We start from the raw sequence: 7,676 nt of genomic DNA on the forward strand, positions 1-7,676 counted from the left end.
TGCAGTAAATAGGTAATTGGAGATTTATGCAAATTTTTTACCAAAAATGTGCACTTATACACAGTAAAGAAGAGAAGACATCGGACTAAATTTTTACCAAAGTCATTCGTATATGCAAAGAAAACATAGGGAAGATTTAGGTCAATTATTATCAAATATATAAGTTTTTGTACCGTAAAATACAGGGAATATCTACGTTAATTTCTATCTAAAGTACAATATAGTTAATTAAAAAATTCAGTAAATGAATGTAGCACAAAAGAAAACATCATACATTTAGATTATTTGAATGAGTGCGCTAAATTTTAAAATTGTTAAATATAGACCAGGAAATTGTAAAAAACTTACCTTTTCCAATAGTTTACTTTGTTATTTTCCTTGAAGATGAATGTTTAATGTCACAAATATTTCATTCATATCTTCAGATAATACACAAATCTATACATATTTATTTATTAAAATTCAGTTTATCCCAAACATGTTAAAGAAAATATTAATTTGCATGCAAGTTAATCGAGTAACTTCTGTTTTAATTACACACATAATTATGATATGTAAAAATTTTACATTTATCAGTCAATCTTGCAATGTATTGTAATCTACTATTGTTGTCTTTTTCAGTTTAAAATCTTATAAATATATTATATCAGTACTAAAAGTTCACATCTACAAAAGAAATGCTTTATTGAGGTATTTTTAAAAAGTTCCCTTTTACAATGTAACTGTTAATTTCATAAATAAGTTCATAAAATTATGCAAATTCAAAATTACCTAAATATGTTCTTTATTTTATCTTATATACCAGATAAAATTTTAAAAAGTTAATTTGTTTAGGAATATTTAAGTTTTTAAATATTTATCTCATGTGACTTTTTTTATAACATCATTATAAATGTACATGTTGATGTGCACATACCAATTATTTTTTTTCATCAAATAGCTTTATGGTATTAAATGATTTAAAAAGAGGCAACTGGACAAAAGAAAGCAATTAGAAGTTGGCTAATTTTTTATTAATTTGTTGTCAAATGCTGTGCATTTTAGATTATGCTCATATGATGACAATGAGTTATTTAAATTATAAAATTATTATGAACATATCACACATAAATTAACAAGTATAAAACTTCAAGTTGTTTGAAGTATTATGAACTGTAATACTTGCAAAAGAAATACACATGAAATTAATTTAAGAATTAGGTTTATTTTACAGGTATTCGAAAACTGCAATTACTGTTAAACAATAAAAACTAACATTAAATCTGAAGAGCATATTTTTTTCAATAATAAAATTCCACATAGACTTCATGCAGCTTCGCCACATTTGTTCTATAGTTCGCTGTCTTTAATATCCTGCTCAATTTTTGTAAAAGTGAATTCTTTGTCACCCAATGTTTTGAGAACAGCTCCTAAACAAGAAAAAAAAAAATTTGTAATAATTTCACACTTCAGATGTTTTCAGTTTTTAAATATAGTTCAAGTATTAAAAGATGCATATAAAATGCACTGAGTATTTCATATTTAAAAATTTACATTTCAGTAATTAAAAATTTAATTTCATACTATCACACAGTAAGCTTCAATTATATACCTTACACAATGCCTATAATTTCAAGTAAAAAATACTTAAGATTTGTTTAGAACTGCAAGGTTGAGAAAGTCTTTAGTATTTAAGTACATGAGAAAAAACTTAATTTTGTATTAATTATATTGCATTAGCCTTTCAATTTTACTCCTACATATAGTAAAGAATATTCGCTTTCTTACAGATAACTTTTTCTTAAATAAAGAGTAAGCAGAAAACTAATCACAACACTATATACATATAACAGAATACTTCATAAACATATACATGACATTAACATACGTATATGCATTAACAGGCTATTTTACACATTTCAATAAACCAGAAACCAATACACAATCAAAAGTATTATCAGTAAATTCCTCCAAAATCAGAGCAAAAATCTTTAATTATGATAACAATGACATCTCAGTTTGCAATATAAAATATTTCAAGTCTACATTCACGTGCATTCTAAGCAAACAGAAAGCTGAATAACAATAAAATTATAAATACCATAAAAAAGTTAAGAGCCACGTAGAATGATAGCAAGACTAAATGAAGTCTTCCTTCAAAAATCAATTTAAATTCAAAAATTTGCCTTCCTGTTTAACATCTCAAAATAGAGTTAATGCTTACACTAACTAAATTTCCTGTCTTGGCAAAATAAAAATTGTCACTTCTGTTGCAGGAAATATTTGCTGCAAACTTTGTATGCAAATAATCCAGTGAAAAAATTTTAATTGTGGCTTGAATATTTTCTTTATTAAATAAATGAAAAATTCCGACATAATATTAATTTATGATCCACATGAAGCTTTTTACCTCTACCATATCATGCAGCTATTTTAAAATATATACTCTCATATAAAAGCCACAGAATTTTTTTACCAATATTAATATAGTATAAATCATTAATAAATCTAAAAACAGCCCTAAAATTTCTCAATTTGATACCCAAAACATAATTCTACGTAACTTAATGTATGCATTTGCTTGCACATACTTAAAATGAATTATACACACAAAAATTTAACATATTAACTTTAATAAATTCTTAATTAGCAGGATGACTCAATTAAGGCAAAATATGAAAGAAATCTAGCTGATGGAATAGTTGTAAAAGATATATTTAAAAAAAGCTAATATTGTTTACCTTACACATGGCAGAAATTGAGTAAACTGTATGCAGCTGGATTATTTATTAGGAATAGAAGTTAGATCAAAGTACCAAAGTCTCACTTTAACCATTTGGGTGCAAAGAAGCATCTCAATTTAAAAAAGAATAATTTAAAAAAGCTAATAGAATTTTATAACTTTTACAATCTAGTACAAATATTAGACACATAAACAACACTAAATGCCATTATTTACTTGCATATTTTCCTTCTTTGTGTACTTTACTCCTTAATTTTTCAGGATATGATTTAGAAACAGAGTTATGGTAAAAATGTATACTGGTAAAAAAAATATTGCTGAAACTGATAAGTCCTTTGAATTATATACTATAGTGCAAAGAGGGATGGAATATGTGACTAAATATGATAAATCAGATTACAATAACATTAAACAAATAACATGAAAAACTGAAAAAAGAAATTTTATTTGAAATTATTAACTCATGGAAAGACAGACAGTATTTCCAACTTATTAAATTCAATTATATTTTACCTTCGTCAAACCAATATTGGTAAGAGAGTTGTATTTAAAATCGGTGCTAAGCTAAAACTGCTTTCTTGCCTAATTTTATACTATTGAAAATACCGGTAATTTTCAAAGTTATTCGTACTCAATATGTGTAAGATTATTAATGAGCTGCCAAACCGCAGTTAACCATCTAATATACTACATTCAACGTTATTATTTTTCTTTTTGAATGTCAGGTTTTCATTATTTCTGCCAATATATCTGTAACAGGACATAAAGATTGAGTTAATGTAGAATAGAAAATTACCTTGCAAGTTAGCACCTTAGTGGCAGTACTTCATTCTCTAGAAAAAACATTTTAAATTATTATACTTAAACAAAAAATTCATATTTGATACAGCAAAACATCATTAACACAATAAACCAGAGTTGAATGCAAATCTAGTTTAACTCCATTCTTGAAAACTAGTTTATTACTTTCAATTTAATTTAAAAATAATAAAAAATAAGGTACGTATTATGATGACTACTTAGATATCTCGCCTAAACTGGCAATCCTTGTAGGTTATACAGGTTAACCCTAACATAGGTTATAGAGGGCACTAAGATAGAGAGTATTAATCCCACACTAGGGACTCTAACATTTGGTAGGAACAGTTTGAAAAGTGAAACAGATATTTATAGTGAACCAACGCAAAACAAAAACAATAGTTCTTTAGGGACAAAGCCCCTTTGGACTAATAAATACGAGTAAATTAACAGCTTTTAGCTATTTTTTCTTCTTGTAAAAAATAGACATACAGAATATTTTTAGAAAATAACAGTACTTTAAGCATGCATTTTCCACATATTTAACACAATAATTCATTCTAGCTCTGTTGCAATACTGGCAAAGGTACTCCTCTGTTATTAGGATGGGATTCAGAAATGTACAATGAAACCTCGAGATACGAGGAAAGTATGAGCAAAATACGAGCATTAATTCGAGTAACAAGCAATGAGCCAGGCTGTTGGTACGGGTGGCGCCATTTCCCTATCCGGCTCAACTCGGGGAATCCCCTTGACAGATTACTCAGTGTTCTTTTATATACGTGTTTGTGCACTTGTAAGTTAATTGTTTTGACATTTAACGTGAAAATAATTATATCAAGATGCCTCGCAAGAAGATTGTTGCCTCAGATAGTGCTGCAAAGAAAAATAAGGAGGCCATGGCCGTCGATATCAAGAAAGAAATCATAGATAAACATAAGCATGGTGATGGAATTGGCGAAGACTTGCGGCCTTTCAACATCGAAAATCTATACTATTCTGAAGAAGCAGGAAGAAACTAAGAAACCTGATGTAGCTAAAGGAATTATCGTTTCTTCCAAGCACCATAAAAGTACTCCTAGATGTTGAGAAACTGTTGTTGGTATGGATTAATGAGAAGGAGTTAAAATGTTGGTAACAAAGTTAAACTATTGTTATATTATTTACCAGTGTTATTTATTAGGAAAAATTGACTTGATATTAAAATGTTGATATTTTTTGGGGTGTGGAACGGGTTAACTGAATTTCCATTATTTTCAATGGGGAAGCTTGTTTCTAGATACGAGAAATTCGCTATACCAGTTGAATGCTGGAACGAATTAAACTCGTATCTCGGGGTTCCACTGTAGATATGCAAGCATGTGTATATGCATGTATGCGCATATATGTGTAAAGAATACACATACATACATAAAGAATATACACATGCACACACAAACACCTACATTTAAAAATGCATGCATATAAACACACATTTCTGAATCTGGTCCTGATAACAGAAGAATGCCTACATGAATCATAGGATTTACATTAATCAGTTTTATTAGAATTCTTAAATGCAGAGGATTTACATTAATCAGTTTTATTAGAATTTTTAAATGCAGAGGATTTACATTAATCAGTTTTATTAGAATTTTTAAATGCAGAGGATTTACATTAATCAGTTTTATTAGAATTTTTAAATGCAGAGGATTTACATTAATCAGTTTTATTAGAATTTTTAAATGCAGAGGATTTACATTAATCAGTTTTATTAGAATTCTTAAATGCAGAGGATTTACATTAATCAGTTTTATTAGAATTTTTAAATGCAGAGGATTTACATTAATCAGTTTTATTAGAATTTTTAAATGCAGAGGATTTACATTAATCAGTTTTATTAGAATTTTTAAATGCAGAGGATTTACATTAATCAGTTTTATTAGAATTTTTAAATGCAGAGGATTTACATTAATCAGTTTTATTAGAATTTTTAAATGCAGAGGATTTACATTAATCAGTTTTATTAGAATTCTTAAATGAAATCTTCACTATCCGAAAATTCAGTTTCATTTCTAGCTGAAACTGTATCAGGACAATCTCATTTATATTATTTCCCTCTAACAACTAAACATTTAGAAAACCTTTTCTATTCCATGGAAAACTAATGCTAAATTAAACATACATTTTCTAAATCTGAAAATTTTAAGTTAGCTTAGAAACTGTAATCATTCTTAAAAAAGTTTGATTTATGCAGATGTTAGATCAATAAAATTACTTTCCTGTGAAAAAGTAATATGGCATTGAACAACACGATTTTACACATCAAGATATACTGAGTGAAAATTCCTGAAATGTTTTATTTCTTGGTATCTCTGCAAGAATTGTATAAATAAGACTACCTCCCTTTTTTTAAAAAAAAATTTTTAGTAAATACTATGAAGAAAATTGGTTACATTATTTACAGTTCATAATTAATAGAAAATAAATCATTTCTTAGCTTATCAGAATTTATTTTTATCACATTCATAAACAGTACTAATTTAAACAAACATACCATTACGATTTCAATAACTATGAACTAGAAAATCCAAATCTGCATCTTTGATGGTCTAGTAGATTGGACGTCTCGTTTACTACAATTCAGCAGGGTGCTGACTCCCCAGACTGTAATATATATATATAATTAATTTACAAGGGAAAAAGCAACAAAAATATAAACAATTTCTTGGTTTTATATAAGCATTTCTGCACATTTACAATTTAAATTTTTTTAACTATCTAGTTATATCAAAATACATGATTTTGTAAAATATCATTCAAATAATTTAAGGTATTTTAGATCAAATACCAATTTTTCAATAAATTTTTTCATGCAAGTCTAATAATCAACATAACTATCAAGTTTTGACTTCGAAAATTATGTTTAGAGAAATTTGAAGCTGCAGTAAATAGTAATAAATTTATTCAAAACTGAAAGTAAAGCATTCTTACTTTATTTTCTTTCTTTAACTATGGCAGATCTTTTAAAACAACAAAATCAAACAAACAAAAAAGAAATGCATTCATGAAAGGACTTAGGACTTACTTATTATTCATGAAAGGATATATTTCAGTATTTACTAGTGCATAAAAATTCAGTATATATATATAAAAAAATGAACACAGATTTGGAACAAAGTACCTGTGTTTCTATGGCATAAAGTTTCCTTTTTTAATAGCACAATATCTTTGAGTTAAAGATTATATATTAAAGCAAATTTATAAAACTAAATTCAAAAATAAGAAATTAAATTATTTTTAGGGAAAACACTAAGCAAATAAAAAATTTTGAATTTCATAAATAAAAGAAAGTTACATGCTTCATTTTTTGGCATAAGGTAGATAACATTTCCATAACAGATTTCTGAACAATTAGTCATGTTTCCTGCTTAATTACAGTATGCTTTAAGATAAATATTAAAACGTTTGAGTAAAAATAATATAACTATAAAAAGGTGAGACACATACAAAAAGGAGTGACACAAACAGTAAGAAACAGACTAGTGCAAAATTTAACAGTACCAAATCCTGAAAATGAATCATTAGGCACGTACACAAAAGAACAACACATGGAAAATCACATTTCCTACACAGACGCTATTTATAAAATTTTATATAGGTGAAGAAAGTACGAGTATTAAACACTGAAAATATAAAATATTCACTTACTTTCTTCAAATAATTAGTAACTTTGATGGATTCAGTCACAAAAGCCAATCCACGAACAAACAGCATTCTTTGCGACTTTACCATTCTTTTCCAAGGTTCTTTAATATACTAAGGTTAGGCCAGGAACGGAAAAAGCGTGCCATTGGTTGCTGGTAGTGACGTCACCCGGGAGACAAGACGCATCGGCCGACGCGTCTGCTACATGGTTTTGGTAATGGAAAAAATGTAAACTAAAGCAAAATAATCATTTTATATGTGGTAGATATACCGGAAATACGGGGTATATACTTTCCGATTAAGTATTTTGTTAAAGAAAATGTTTATTTTATGCACAGAATTCGTACGAATGCTGAAAATAATTGTAAACATTAAATTCTTTTCGTAAAGGAAAGCATTAGAAAATGAAAAACGATATTTAAGTTAATTAAGGGAAATAAATATTGTAAAACAAGGTATTTTTCAATAT

General features: G+C 27.3%; 1 long non-coding RNA gene across 1 annotated transcript; it reads right to left on the reverse strand.

Moving 5' to 3' along the window:
- Positions 1-1,184: 1,184 nt before the first annotated feature.
- On the reverse strand, positions 1,185-7,356 carry LOC146994500 (uncharacterized). The gene is made up of 4 exons (XR_015043779.1): positions 7,211-7,356; positions 6,057-6,166; positions 3,519-3,555; positions 1,185-1,409 (listed from the first exon to the last, which is right to left on the reverse strand). It is a non-coding gene; the product is annotated as an uncharacterized LOC146994500 (long non-coding RNA).
- Between the last annotated feature and the right edge of the window lie 320 nt (positions 7,357-7,676).

The sequence above is a fragment of the Stegodyphus dumicola genome, chromosome 11, assembly GCF_044657685.1.
Source record: "Stegodyphus dumicola isolate Sdum_Otavi_A_Nest chromosome 11, ASM4465768v1".
Classification (NCBI taxonomy): domain Eukaryota; kingdom Metazoa; phylum Arthropoda; class Arachnida; order Araneae; family Eresidae; genus Stegodyphus; species Stegodyphus dumicola.